Below are 16,159 nucleotides of genomic sequence, written 5' to 3' on the forward strand. Positions count from 1 at the left end.
AAGGCAAATCACAAAGTAAGTACAAATGGTCACTAAAAATATGAAAAACTGTCTATTGTCCCCAGTAATCAAAGAAGTGAATAAAATGAAAGATGTCCATTTTTGACAATAAAACGGGCACTTTAAAAAGAAGTAAGATTAGGTCAAGGATTGGAGACGTCTGACTGGAAGGCGAGCTTCTCTCCTCCACCGTCAGAAAGCCTCCGGGTGGGCATATCCGTTGATCCTTCCATTTCTCCTGCAGGAATTTACCCTAAGAAGCAGGCAAGGGTGATCAAGATGCATCTGCAAGGACACAAGGCACCGATACAACGGAGGGAGGGGACGTGACGGGCGGGAGGGACAGGAGGGAAAGAAGTAACAATATACACGTTCATTAATTACGATTCCATCCTCTGGGCGAGTTGTACTTTTTCTTGGCACTTTCCTGTTCAGTCTAAGTTCTCTACACGAAACCCGCGTTGCTTTGTGATCGAATGTTCTCTCTCCAAAGAAACCCAACTTTAGGAAAGCGAGGCTCACAAGCAGGGACCAGGTGTCCTCTCCCCCCCGGGCCCACTCCCCTCCAGGGCCACTTCCTCTGGGGAAACCGGGGGTCTACACCGCCTGCCTAGCGCCCCACAGGCAGCGCCCGGCGCTCGGTCCGCGCCCCTCGCCGGCGGAGAACGAGACTCGCGCTGTCGGCTCCGATTCAAAACAGCCGGCGCGTGGGCGACAGCGACCGAGCGCGGGACGCGACAGCGGGACATTGGCGCCCACGGGAACGCCGCGGGGCCAGCTCGTCCGCCCCCCGGCGGCCGGGAGCCGAGGAGGGACAGCAGCGGCCTCCTTACAGACGTCTATAGACACATCCCACTTCGCCCTCACGGAGAAACGTGGGGCCGGATTTACTTCACGGTCCAGGACACCGGCCGCCGGCCCGCGAGACGCGGCCCAGAGTGCGCAAGCGCGAGGATGCCGCAGCCCCGCCCCTTGGCCCCTCCCTTCCCGCCCGGCCTCCTGTCCCAGGAGGCCCCGCGGGCAGGTTTCCAGGGCGACGCGTCTGAGTCCCGAGGCCGCGGGGTTAGCGCTGCTGCGGAAGCCGCGCGGAGCAGGTAACGGCCCCGCCGCAGCAGCCGCCGCCCTTTGCAGCGCGAAGCCCCGGCCCAGCCCCAGCCGGAGCCTCCTGCCAAGCTTTCCGGGCCTTCGGGTATCGCCCGATCACTCAGCCCCTGCGCATCTCGGGCCTCGGTGCCTCGCCCTCACTGTAGTTGGTAAGGTAGTCGGGTGGGCCGACCCCTTCGTCCTGCAAAGCGCGGCCTGGTGATGAGCCGCCCTCGGCGCGCCCCTCCCCTGCTCCGAGAGTGACACACTCGCAACACACTCGGCGCAACACACTCGCAAGCCCACGCTGCTCCGCCGGGGACCCGCCAGCACGCTGAGTGGCCTCGGGGGACATTCAGGCAGGGGGAGGCTCCGAGCTGGCGCGGGTATGGCCAGGGGACCCGGCCAGGCCCTCGGGCAGCCGCCACTCACCCCGGTCACACGAGGACCCACTTCATCCCCTCCCCCCCTTGTAGGTTTTCGCCTATAGTTTTATATCTGAGTCTGATACCTTCGATTTTGCACCTACCAACGTGCTTTTGCTTTGTTTTGTTTTCCTTCTAACCTTAGCGCTGACATTTCCCCAGCCCCAGCCCGTGGAAATCTGCATGCTTTGAAATGTCTGCTCTGTATGTGTTCCTCACCCGCTCGGCCTTGGAACCTTTTGTCCACAATTTCCCTTTAGTGCTTTCACATTTCATTGCCAAACTTGTGCCAACAGGTAACTTGTTTCAGTCCAGTTTTTTACTGCTGAACACAACCTTGAATGTTTTTCCTATCTATACTCCCTCACTCTCCATCTAAATGCCGGTGAGCCCCGAACATACCTCCGGCCCTGACCCTCCCTTGTACTTCGGAAGCGTGTTCTCACTGCCTTCCCCCATCTCTACTTAGACGTCTAAGGCATTTCCCACACTACAGGTCCACACCAGCTCCTGACTTTACCCCAAACCTGCTCCTCCCACACTTTTACCCACTGCAGTTACTGGAAACCGTCCTCCCAGTTGTCCAGGCCTTGGTGTCCTCCTTGACTCCTGTTTTTCTTCCTCCGGGCATTCAGTCTGTCAACACATCCTTCAAATTGTACCCAGAATAGATGCACAAACCTACCGTTTCGCCCAGCCCCCACTAACACCACCCTGTTCCACCATCAATCATCTGGTTCCTGGGTTATTTCAGTTGCCTCCTAATTGGTCTCCCTCCTGGTGCCCTCCCTGCCTGAGCACAAACAGTCTTACCCTCTCTCCCCTTCCTCTGTTACTTCGAGTGAATCAGCTTAGTGGGAAAAAATGGACATGAATTTTATAAAGTACAATATTTTTAGTGCATACCCGGTTTGAGAAATGCAAATTTTAAACCAGGTAGACAAAGCTACACAAGCACCTGACTATTAACAAGCTGAAAATTGTCCTTTAGCTTTCTGATGTACATGACAGTGTCCCTGGATAGAACTATGACAAAAAGCTTTAAAACTGACTTACGGAAGAATCAAACATAATCCATAGACTTCTTCCCAGTGAGAAAAAGAAGTCATGTAGGAATTTAGGCTGTGTTTGTTCCCTGCTCTTTCTTGTTTGGTTTTTTAGAGAAGCACCAAAAGAGGCAAATTGAAATGGAGACAAATGCTCGTCCCTCTGCTGATCATTGCGATAGTAAGTACCCGGCACCGAGACTAGCCTGTCAGTCACAGAGTGATGCAGTGCTGGCTATGACCAGGTCCCTGTCCTCAGGGAGCCAGTGGCCCACACACACCTGTACCCTTGCCAATCTCCCAGCTCCCATTTGTTCTTTTTCCATCAAGTGAAACCCCAGTTGACCAAAGTGACATGGTAGAATTACTGCAACTGGCAGAGGGTCTGTGGGATGTAGCAGATTGGCAACCTCTACTGCACTCAAACTTCATCTCCCAGCTGCCCCTCATGCTGTCACTGCATAGAGGTGATGGGACCCTCCTCTCCTCCAGCTACCAGATCTGCAGGCCTTACCTACATTGTCCGCATCTTCCCTTTCTTCCTCCTGCCCAGTCCACCCTGCCCTGTGCTTTGATCTCATTCCCCTCCCGCTTGTCAAAAACCCTATCCTGTCACTGTCGACGCCCCTTCTCTCACTTATACAATCAGCTGTTCCATCTCACTGACATTGGGCACAAATACATGCCCCCCCATCTATATGCTCTTGATCCCCACCTTCGTCTGTCCAGCCTCGCCTTGTTTTCTAAGCTAGACCCTGATGTCCAGCGAGCTGAATGGCATTGCCGCATCAGACCTCTCAGATACCTCCAACCTAACACAAACAGGACCGAACAGTCTCCCACCACCCCACCCAACTGCGACCTGTACCACTGGAAACTGGGATTCCTCCTTGACCTCCTCCCTCACCCCAGCACCAGTGGACCACCAAGCCCCAGCGTTGTTGTTTCCTGTACATCTTTCACGTCTCTCCATCGTCACTGGTACCTTAGTTCAAGCTACCGCCTTCCTCCTTCCAGCCTTCTGCAGTGCTCTACTGTCTTACTTTTCTCTGTGCTGTTCCCTACACGGCAGCCAGAGTCAGCTCTTCAGAAGGCAGAGCTGATCATGCCATGCCTTCCCCAGCCTCCCTGTTTTGCTTACTGCTAGCTTCCCACTGCTCATGGATTGATGATTCAAATCATAATGCCATCCGGTGATGCTGTGGGTGCTCACCCCCACCTACGTCTGGAAACCATCTGGACCCTCCGGCCCTTGTGGCTGGGCCCCAGCACACCGGCTTCTTCTACCCACCAGGCCTTGGCACCGGCTTCTCTGTCGGTCCGCAGTGTTCTTCCTTCCTACCCCCATTCCTCTGCCTACTTAGTTCCCACCAACGCTTCATATCTCAATTCAGATGGTGCTTCCATAGGAACACTTACTTCCCAGGTCACTAGGCCAAATTTCGCTGTCATATGTCCTCAGAGACTTGTATCTCTTTCCTTTACAACACTTACAACAGTCATTATTGTGATTATTTTATTCCCGACATAGAATCGCCACAAAAACAAACATTTCTGTTTGTGTTCATCATATTCCCCCACACCTCCCTCAGATCCTGGCACATGGTAAGCACCCAAATGTGTGTTGAAAAAAATGAATGAAATGAACATTCTAATGCGTGAGAGCTATCAAATGGGGGGTATTTCAGTACAGTTTTATTAAAATAGAAAGAATGAAAATTCTAGTAGAAGTGATTAGGGAACACTGAAAACTAAAAAGAAATGTGGCAGTGGCCAGGAGGAGGCGCTAAAAGTTTACACTTGTATAAATTTAGCCCTAGAACGCAAGGTTAAATTTTCCTTTAATGTGGGGCAGTACACTGCATTTGCCCCCACTTGCTGGAAGTAGGCACAGCTTCTGATCCTGAAGGCGTTTCTTTGGGATGCTCAGTCTGGTAGTAAATTCAAGCATTTTGTCAAAAATAAATAAAATACATAATATTGTTAAATGGCCAAAACCTACATAACCATCCAGACTTTGAATATGGCACATTTCCATATTATCAAATAAAGCTGGGGATTTCTCACGTATGTAGGCATATTTAATTTGTGGATTTTCATGCTAGACTGGACTTTAGAAGTCATGGAAAACAATCGGCTAACGTCACACATTAAACAGTTGAGGACAAACAGTTGAATGGGCAGAGCTGTCACTACAAGTCGGATGTGTTGCCACGCAAGCGTTTTCTCTTCTGTAACATCCTCCCTCTCTTCTTACTCAGCGTTAATTCTTAACCTTCCCTCTCCAATATCAGTGACCCACTTTCTGAAGCAAAAAAGTTGAGACACATAATCTTAAAAATGGATACATGTTTGAAATAGTGTTCCTGAAAGCCCTAAGACAGGTGGTCGTCTTACCTATGTGATACTATTTGTATAAGCTCAGGGAAGAGCTTTTCTATTCATTTAACATCCTGCTTCACTTTGCGTCAAAGTTTGTATAAAGAATTCAGGCCTTCCGTTCTGGAGGAAGACACACCCTCAGGTTGGGTCCTGCACGCTATTTCCTCATGACCCGATTCAGGCCGACCTCCTGGCAGGAAGGCCACGGAATGACTCTAGGTTCTTGTCAGTTACAAGGAGGTACCTGAGGTCCCCCTGTCCCATCACTGGTGATGAACACTGATGACCTGGTCAGGGTGGTGTCTCCTAGGTTTCTCTGCAAGGTCACCATCTCCCCCTTTGTATATGGTTAGTATTGTGCCAAATCCTGTTCCTTATCAAACTTGCATTCACTGGCCTTTAGCATCCCTTGACAGCAACCTCCACAATAGTTGTCAGATAGTCATTATCTACTTCTGCCATTCCTTGTACATTTATTAGTTATTATTCTCTTCCTTTCTCATTTATTTATTCATTTATGTCGGTGTGGATTCATGGATTCCTAGTTCATTTAATAGGTTGTCATCTTACTATATATCCTCATGTATTTTGGTGCTCAAATGTCGTAGATTTAACCAGTGCAAACTTCAAGTTGGCTTCTGGGTCCTTTGACACATACCAGCCTTATCTTGTTGCCTGCCCCAGGCCTGGAATCATCCATTTCTCCAAGGCACCCTGACTCCTTTAAGCGGGGAGTTTCCTCAGTCTGCTCATTGTTACTGGTGTGTCATTGCTTCTAGAACCTCTCAGAGAGCAGAGATAGGAAAAACAGACACACATACACATACACACGATTCTATAACTATATACCTGTATCTATACACTTCTATATTCTTCATAGGTATAGAGATATACATTAACCCAGTATTTCCTATTCTAAGCCAACACCTCAGAGTTCTTTCTAGCCTTCCCCATTTGTATGTAAGTAAAACCCTTTCAGGCAGTAAGAAATTTGGCTCTCATGATTCTAAATATATTTACTTTTTCTTCAATTAACTTATTTGCCTGTGCAATTAATTCCTGACCTTGCCAGCTACCTGTCAGCTTTTGTCACCAACCCCTTGCTCTCCCCTCCATGCTTTCTCAGCCTCCAGACATGCCTCCACCCAGCCTCTGCTCAAAAGCCAGCCTTCTTGTTTTCTCCTAAATCTCCATCCTGAATGCAGATGAGAGAGTCCGCTGTGTGCTCCTGCTGCTTTCACCAAAGCAGAAAATCCCACACGTTCCCAGGGTCAGTCAGTCACCTTCCTGGATATAGTCCAGAAGAGGTAAAGCAAGACGGTTTCTGGGAGCATAAAGTTACTTCCCCAAAGCATTTGAACTTACCCTCTTCTTGGACTTCTTGAAATTTATAATATTTTCATTTACATTTTAATAGCCTGCTTTTAATCTCATTTTGACTCATTCTGTTTTTCAGTATAACCTGTATTAGATTCCTAGGGCAGCTGTAAAAAGTTACCACAAACTCAGGAGCTTAAAACAAGATAAATTTATTGTCTTCCAGTTCTGGAGGCCAGACGTCTGAAATGAGTCTCATGGGCTAAAAATTAAGATGCTGTCAGGACTGGTTTCTTCTGGAGGCTTCAGGGGAGAATCCAGGCCCTTGCCCTTGCTGATGTACAGAAAAGCCTGTATTTGGCCTGCGACCCGGAAGGGGTCCTTCCTCCATCTTCACAGCCAGCAGCAAAGCATCTCTGTCTGACTCTGCTTCCCTCATCACGGTGCCATCTTCTGATGCCTCCTGTCTCCCTTTTATAAAGGCCTGTGTGATTACCTCAGGCCCAGGTGGATAATCCAGGATAACTCAGGATAATCTCCTCTCCTCAGAATCCTTCAGGCGATCATACTCTGCAAAGTCCCTTTTGCTACATGCTTGTAAAGTAACAAATTATGTTCACAGAGTCTGGGGATTCGAAGAGTCTGGGGATTCGGATGTGGACATCCTTGCAGGGTGGTAATTAGCCTACCACAGTACCAAACGCAGTCGTAAATCTTAAAAATGAGAGTATAACTCCTTTTGTTATGGCAGATAATGAGCTACATGCAGACACTGATTAGAAAATGAACATGACAGGGAGATCTTTACATATCCATCCACACCTGCAGAGATGCACTTCCTTCTTCTCTTTTTTCCAACAACTATGCAGTTTCATCCAATTCCTTAATTTTTGTCATTCTGATAGATGAAACTGGAATCTTAATTGTTTTAATGTGCATTTCATTAACTAAGAGCAAGTTTGAACATTATTTTATATATATATCTTGGTTGTCCATGTTTCTGTAATGTGTTTGTACTGTGATGTGTTCATGTCCTTTGCCCATTTTACTAATGGCTTATTATAAGAATTCTTTGTAAATTGAGGAAATTAGCTCTTTTCATATGTATTAAAAAGTTTTCTCAGTTTCTGATGTCCCTTTTGACTTGATGATTTTTTTCTGTTATACAGAAGTTTTAAATTTTTTTGCAACCATTTTACTAAATATTTCCTTTGTGGTTCCTGGGCTTTATTTCTTGCCACACTTCATGTTTTCTTTTAAGATTTGTTTTTAACATTTACACTTTTAATTCATCTAGTATTTATTTTACTGTGAGGAATGCAATAAGGATTCACTCTTGTTCTGAGTTCCAGACAGATTTTGAACCAATTGCCCACCCGACCCCATCATTTATTGAATGTCACTTTTCTCCACCTTTATCTTACACCAGGTTTCCATATGTATGTGTTTCTGTTTCTGAACTCTTTGTTTCATTATATTGCTCTGTCTATTCAAGCACTAGTGTCAGGATGTGTTGATGACCAGCTTCATATCTCAGTATCTGATAGAGGTAGTCCTTGGTCATCATTCTTTATCAAAATACTTTGTGTTCTCCCATATTGATTTTTATGTATGAATGAATTTGGTATCAATTTGTCAAATTTTTAAAAAAAATTATTATTAGCATTATGTTAGCAATATTTTAATTATATAGATTAAATTAGGGAGTATTTACATCTTTATCATCTTGGTCCCTCTTATATAACAACACAATATGCCTTTTAACTTACATAAATCTTCTTTTCTTTTAGTAGTTTTAAAGTTTTCTTTACATTATATGTATAAACTTATACTAGATGTCTTCAGTTTGGGGGGCAATATTGTAAACAGGATATTTTCATCTATTTTCTAAGTCATTTTAATTTGGATATAGAAAGGATTGATTTTTATATCAATTTAGTAACCTATAGTTTTATTGCTTTCTCTTTATAGTGTCATGTAGGGTTTTCTAAGTAAGCAGTTATGTCATCTGCATATTATAAATAACTTGCCTTTTCTTTCCAATATTTATACCTCTTATTTCTTTCTCATGTCTATTTTCATTGGCTAGTACCCCCAGAAAACTATTAACAGAAATGATAGTAGGCATCCTTATCTTAATCTTTTCAGCAATATATATTAATGTTTCATTATTAAGCATGTGAGGTTAGCTCTTAGTTTGAGATATATATTTCTTTATCATGTTAGGAAAGCATTCATTTAGAACATTTTGAGTTGGGTCAGCAGCAGTGAGAAGTTTGTCAGAAGTAATAGATATGGAGACAGAAACTAAAGTAAGATCGAGCAACCTTGAACATTAAGTTTTTTACTCAATATTTATTGGACACTTATTATTTCCTAGGAACTCTTCTAGGCACTGGGGATACAGCAGTAGACAAAACAGTCAAGAATACTGCCATCATGAAGCATACGATTTAGTGGGGGAAGTCAGGCAACAAATGAGCTAAATAAGTAAAACATGTACTATGTTAGATAATGGTATGTGTTAAGGGGGAAAAGTTAAGTGGGAAATGGAATAGGTAGTGTTGAGAATGAATGAGAAAAGAGGGAAAAATTGTATGTCAAGCTATTGTTTAACATAAAGCTGGTTAAGAATACAGTTACCTAGGAAGTCCTAGCCACAGCAATCAGACAAGAAAAAGAAATAAAAGGCATCCAAATTGGAAAGGAAGAAGTAAAACTGTCACTATTTGTAGATGACATAATACTATATATAGAGAACCCTAAAGATTCCACCAAAGAACTGTTAGAACTGATAAATGAATTCAGTAAAGTAGCAGGATACAAAATGAATATTCAGAAATTGGTTGCATTTTTACACACCAATAATGAACTATCAGAAAGAGAAATTAAGAAAACAATCCCATTTACAATTGCATCCAAAAATAAAATAAAATAAAAATACCTAGGAATAAATTTAACCAAGGAGGTAAAAGATCTGTACTCAGAAAACTGTAAGACATTGAAGAAACTGAAGAAGATACAAATAAGTGGAAGCATATACCATGCTCATGGATAGGAATAATTAACATAGTTAAAACGTTCACACTACCCAAAGCAATCTACAGATTCAATGCAATCCCTATCAAAACACCAATGGCGTTTTCATAGAATTGGAACAAATCATCATACAATTTATATTGAACCACAAAAGACCCCAAATAGTGACAGGAATCTTGAAAAGGAAGAAGAAAGTTGGAGGTATTATGCTACCTCATATCAAACTATACTATAAGTTTATAGCAATCAAAACAGCATGGTACTGGCATAAAAACAAACACAGATCAATGAAACAGAATAGAGAGCCCAGAAATACTCATAAACCCACCTCTATATTGTCAATTAATATATGACAAAGGCAAGAATATAAAATGAGGGAAAAACAGACTCTTCAATATATGGTGTTGGGAAAACTGGATAGATACATGCAAAAAAAAAAAAATGAAACTAGACCATTTTCTTACACTATATACAAGAATTAACTCAAAATGGATTAAAGATTTAAATGGAAGACCTGAAACCATAAAACTAGAAAAAAATATAGGCAATGAATTCATTGACTTTGCTCTTAGTAATTTTTTTTTTTTTTTGAAATGTCTCCCCGGGCAAGGGAAGCCAAAGAAAAAATAAACAAATGGGACTACATCAAACTAAAAAGTTTGTGCACAGCAAAACATTAACAAAACGAAAAGACAACCTACTGAATAGAAGAAGATATTCACCAATGATACATCCAATAAGGGGTTAATATTCAAAATATATATAGAACTCATACAACTTAACACCAAAAAAAAGATTAAAAATGGGCAGGGGACCTGACTAGACATTTCTCCAGAAAGGACATACAGATGGTCAATAGACATATGAAAAGAGGCTCAAATTCACTAAACATCAGAGAAATGCAAATTAAAGCCACAATAAGATATCACCTTACACCTATCACAGTGGTTGTCATCAATAAATCAAACAAATGTTGGCGAGGATGTGGAGAAAAAGGAACCCTTGTGCACTGTTGGTGGGATTGCAAATTGGTACAGCCACAATGGAAAACAGTATGGAGGTTCCTCAAAAAATTAAAAATAGAACTACCTTAGACCCAGCAATTCCACTCCTGGGTATTTATCCGAAGAAATCCAAAACACTTAACTCCAAAAGATATATGCACTCCTATGTTTGCTGCAGCATTATGTACAATAGCCAAGATATGGAAGCAACCTAAGGGTCCATTAATAGACGATCAAATAGAGAAGAAGTGGTACATGTATACAATGGAATATCACTAGGCCATAAAAACGAACGAAATCTTATCATTTGTGACAACATGAATGGACCTAGAAGGTCTTATGCTAAGTGAAATATGTCACACAGAGAAAGACAAATACAATGTGATCTCATTTATATGTGGAATCGAAAGAAAATAAGCAAAACAAAAAATAGAAACAGACTCAGATACAGAGAACAAAGTGATGGTTGCCAGATGGGAGGTGGGTTGGGGGCTTGGTGAAAACGTGAAGGGAATAAAAAGTACAAATGGACAAAATAGTCACAGGGATGTAAAGTACAACATGGTCAATAATATTGTAATAACTGTATGGTGTCAGGTGGGTACTAGACTTATTGGGGGGATCACTTAAGTAATGTAATTGTCTAAGCACTATGCTGTACACCTGAAACTAATATAATATTGAATGTCAACTATAATAGAAAATTTCTAATAAATTATTAAATAATATAAAAAAATACAGTTACCTACCCACAAAATAATTTGGGTTGGGAAACATAGTTCTAACCATTTGAAAACTAAATCATCCTTATGAATTCTTCACTACAGAACATTCACCTTTAAGAATTAGGATTTTCTGATTGTAGTAATAATCAAGAATCTGATAATTTGTGAGACTAATTATTGAGCCAGAAGGACAAATTTTAGTATACAAATGATACTAAGTCTATCAATATCAGTGCTTAAGACCCAGTGCCCACCAGTAGTAGTACCAGCTTCCTGGTACTTTTCTTCCTTTCGTTATTTTCTGTCATTTACAGTCAAGTAACACATAATCCAAAAACTTTCATTATTTATGTTCAACTTTGCACTGGAAAGAACAGGCAAGTGACTTAGACCAGCTTAGTTTCTGCCCCCAACACTTTGTAAAGCGCTGCTCTATTATGGCCCCTTTAAATCTTATTTCAGCAGGACTGTTTTATAACCACAACCAAGAATTTCCCTCTCAACAGGCCAATAGTCAGCTCACGCTGACAGAGAAGAAGCCTCAGAGTGTGAAATACACCGCAATGCATATGCAAATGATATATATGTAAATTAATACTGGTTCAAAACTTCTAACTTCTTATATAAATATTTATTGTGAGATCTTAACATTTTCTTTTTGCACTATCATCTTAGGTCTTTTGAAATATATTCTTTGCTTAAAAAGAGACCAAAACGTGTCAAAAAACTTTACCCTAGAAACCGCCTAAGTACTACTACAGTGTGAAGAACCCTCCGCTCAGAACATACTGCTGACCTTCATACATCTTGAGAAAGTGTAATAAAGAATAGCAGGTATGCATTCATTCATTTTAAAACATTTTAGCCTATGCTTACTTTTTGTCTGCCCTGCTGCCAGAGCAGGGTGAAGTCAACTGAGTGTAGTATTCTGAATGATGCAGATGTATTTCTTGAACATTCTTATTTCTAATTCTGTAATCAAATGAACATGATATACAAATATATTGTTCTTGTAGGCAGCCACACCTTTTCACCATGGCACATTCCAGAAAAACTGGATCACAATTTTCCATTTAGAGCAGTGTTTTTAATTGTGAGCTGTATTCCTGAATCATAATGGCAAAAAAACTACAATAAGCCCTACCCACGATGACAGAGACAGTGAAATTATGCCTCAAGTGCAATAAAACAGGCATCACTGTACTGTAAACACCATGCAGAACATAAATGCTGCCAAAATCTGAACTGTACATTACCATGAATTTCACATATCAAAACCTAGTGCGCTAATTCTAGTAAGCATTAATTACATGATTACTAACTTTATTTTCACATGCTTGAAGGCAGAAGTTTGCCTTCTCCATAACCCCCGTGCCCAGCAGACACTAAATGTTCTTTGATTGAACATTTTAATTAATTAATTAATTAATTAATTAAGAACATGAGGCATTTGGCCAAAGACGTGGATTTTTCAATAATGCACCACATCATCAGAAATCCGTGTATGTGGAGCCTACAGACATGTTTTATTAATAACAGTGGTGAGGTGTGGCTTATTTATGTTAATATGAAGACACTCCAAAACAACAGAATCAACTTATAAGTGTAATTACAGGGCTGGCACTAGTCACCAATCAATTACTACCCGATCAATGAGAAGGCTGGTATTTACCAGACTGATTATTCAGACAGCTGCTTGTTATGTACACGTATGCAGGGTGCATCTCACTGCCGACTGTAGTCATAGCCCATATTCGAACTTGGTGTTTCATTGCTGATGATGGCTCTCAGGCTCAGCTTCATGAAAAAGTGTGGAACTTGCAGTCTCAGGGGAATCCAGACAGACCCATATTCAGGTCATCCGGGTAGAAAGTTTAGAACAGTTCTGGGGTCCTGGGAATTCCAGAATTCTAGGAATGTTTGGTCTCCTTGATGGGTATAACTTATGTTAACTTCAGGTAATTGTTTTGGAAATTGAACTACCCTGATAAGATACGTCTGAGTGTATTAGTTATCTATGCCTGTGCAACAAATTACCTCAAAAGTAACAGCTGAAAACAATAGTGTGATTGGCCACCACTCCAAAACAGTATTTTGATAAGACCATGATTTTATTAAAATTAATGGATTAGAGATACAGAAAATATGGCATTATATAGATTTTTAAAAACCAGGTAGATAAATATTCTAGAAAGTATCTATTAACCTAAATAAAAGAAGTCGTTTAGCATAATATCCTGCTCTTCCAGTTTTCTGCGAGGTCATTATTGACTTTGTAACCTCCTCTGGTAGATTCACAGTTTTCTTTAAGTCTCTTTCCAGTTTCCAAATTGACAGTTTACTCACTGGAAAAACAACAACATTGATTATCCTGAGGGGTCAGGAGTCTGGTCACACCTGGGTCCTGTGGCTCGAAATGTCTCTCAAGGCTGCCGTCATCTCAGGACTCACCCAGAGAAGGTCTAAGCCCCACGCTCACTCTGGCGGTGGGTGTAGGATTCCGTTCCTCACAGGCTGTTGGTCTGAGGCCTCAGTTCCTGCCACGCGTGCCCCTCCGTGGGTCGGCCTACAACATGGCAGCTGGCTTCCACCAGTTTGAGCAAGGGAGAGAAAGAGAGGGTGACAGAAGCCAGAGTCTTTTAGTCACCTCATCTTGGAAGTGACATCCGAGTCACACTAAAGTGGAGGGGATCACACAGCGTATGAACATTGGGAAGTGGGGTCAGGGGGGCATCTCAGAAGCCACCTACCACACTGAGAGTACATCCCACAGACAGCCTCAGGAAGGGAAAGCCAGCGGGACTTATACGCTAGCCCCCGCCCTCCACTCCATCACTAGAGTGCACCAGTGCTCTCTGGGAAGAAGTGACTGTATGTGGAGGAGTCACCTACTGGTTCCCGGCTGAATGGATGTCTACAGTCAGGTGATTCTTGGCACCCAGCATCAACAGTGAGGGTGCTGCTGCTGCCCTTGATGGCCAACAAGGAGCCCTTCACCTTTCTAGGTAGTGCTGGACCCCCCTCCGAAAATCACACGGTGCAGACTGAGTCCGTGGGAGCTCAAAGTGGTTCTTACGGAAAGATTCAGGAATAGGGCTGTTTGGGCAATTGAAGCATTGTTTCTGTGTTCTAGCGTGTAGTGTCATACAAGGGGCATGTCCCCGCCTCGGCCTGGAGGGGGGCAACGGCTTTCCAGGTAGATGGTCCCTGGGCCTTCAGCAGAAGCCCCAAATGGACTGCCCTCATTTCCTCTCATTCTGTCTTCTTCCTTTTCTCTCTCTCTCTCTTTTTCTCTCTCCCTCTTCTCTGCTCCCACTTTTGCCCCAAGATTTGCCTTACCTCCCTAGATAAATAATGAATAGAAGGGAACTTCACAGTCTGACAAAGGAAATACCTACAGATAGCATCAGACTTAATGGTGAAAAACTGGATGATTTCTTCCCAAGATCCAAGACAAAACAAGGACTCCACCTTCACCACCACTTCTGTTCGACATTGTACTGGAGAGTCAAAAAGGTCAATGTTAGAAAAGGTCCATATTATTTACAGATGGCATGATCATCTATGCAGAAAGTCTGATGGGATCTACAAAAAAGTTACTGGAGTTAATAAGTGAATTCAGCAAGGTTGCCGGATCCAAGGTCAATATGCAAATATCAATTGTATTTCTATACACTAGCAGCAAACAATTGGAAATTGAAAGATAATAGCACTTATAATAGCAACACAATACCAGTTACCATGCAAAAAGATGAAATACCTAGGGATGACCCTAACAAAAGATGTTAGAGCTTTGTGTACTGAAAACTACAAAACATTGCTGACAGAAATTAAAGGAGACCTAATAAATGGCAGGGGTGTCTTATCTGTGGATGGAAAGACTCAGTTTTGTCAGGGTGTCAGTTCTCCATGCATTTATCAATAGATTCAACACAATCCCAACCATCATCCCATTAGGCTTTTTCGTAGGAATTGACAAGCTGATGCTCAAATTCCTGTGGAAACTCCAAGGACCTAAAATAGCTTAAACAACTCTGAAAAGGAAGAACAGACCTGGAAGACTAACACCACCTCATTTCCAGATCAATTATAAACCTGCAGTAACCAAAAAGTGTGGTATTGGTGTAAAGATTGAGGAATAGAGCACTGGAACAGAATAGGGAACCCAGAAATAGAGCCACATGTGGACATCTGAGTTTTCACAAAGGTGCAAAGGCCATTCAGTGGGCAAAAAATGGTCTTTTCAAGAAATGATACTGGAACAATGATGTCCTTATACCAAAAAAAATAGAACTTTGATCCATAATAATTAACTTGAAATGGATCAAAGTAAACTTAAAACTATAACACTGCTAGAAGGAAATAAGGAGAAAACCTTTGTCACCATAGCTTATACAAAATTTCTTAGGTGTGACACCAAAAGGATCATTGAAAAAGAACAAATTGATAATTGCACTTCATCAAAATTTAAAACGCCTGCAGACACTCTTAAGCAAATGAAAACACAAGGCACAGACTGAGAGAAAATATTTGCAAGCATATCTAAAAAAGGACTTACGTCCAGAATATACAAGAGCTCTGAAAACTGAACAATAAGAAAACAGTTTAAAAAATGGACAAGAGATTTAACATCTATTTCATCAAAGAAGATGTAAGGATGACAAATAAGCACATATCAGTGTTTACTAACTAAGAAACCAGATGACTAATTTCTGTACTGTGTCACGCATGGGTGATCACAGCTCCTCTTAGCCCTCTGTGAGCTTGTGATTCAGAGAGACTCTTAAAAAATATTGTAGCTGGGGCACAGCCGCGTCCTCAAGCCTCAGTGTTCTAACTGACAAATGGGGGAGAATGCCACTGCGTTCTAATCTGGTCTTCATCTCACCGTCTATCACGCCATCACAGTGAGTTATGATTCATCTGAAAGGTTAAGGGCTAAGTAGTCATTTTCCACATAGACTAGTATTTTTTAACTCTCGAGTACAGGTAAAATGATGAAAAGCTGAACAGCAAGTAGTTCCCGTAGGCTTATCACAAGTGTTGACAAAACTTAACATCTTAATGTCACTGTGATGAATGACTGGGGTCAAATTGTGTTCATTTGGGCTCAAGCAGTATGGTATAGTGAAAAGAAC

General features: G+C 42.1%; 1 protein-coding gene across 1 annotated transcript in view; it reads left to right on the forward strand.

Moving 5' to 3' along the window:
• The first annotated feature begins 11,730 nt into the window (after positions 1-11,730).
• The window catches only part of LCA5L (lebercilin LCA5 like), a 28,687-nt gene continuing 24,258 nt past the window's right edge, over positions 11,731-16,159 (forward strand). Inside the window, exon 1 of the mRNA XM_088794586.1 lies at positions 11,731-11,855. The gene's annotated coding sequence lies outside the window, so the exon portion shown is untranslated. The remainder of the gene's footprint in view (positions 11,856-16,159) is intronic.

This window comes from Rhinolophus sinicus, chromosome 17 (genome assembly GCF_057876585.1).
Source record: "Rhinolophus sinicus isolate RSI-liver-muscle chromosome 17, RSI-T2T, whole genome shotgun sequence".
NCBI lineage: Eukaryota > Metazoa > Chordata > Mammalia > Chiroptera > Rhinolophidae > Rhinolophus > Rhinolophus sinicus.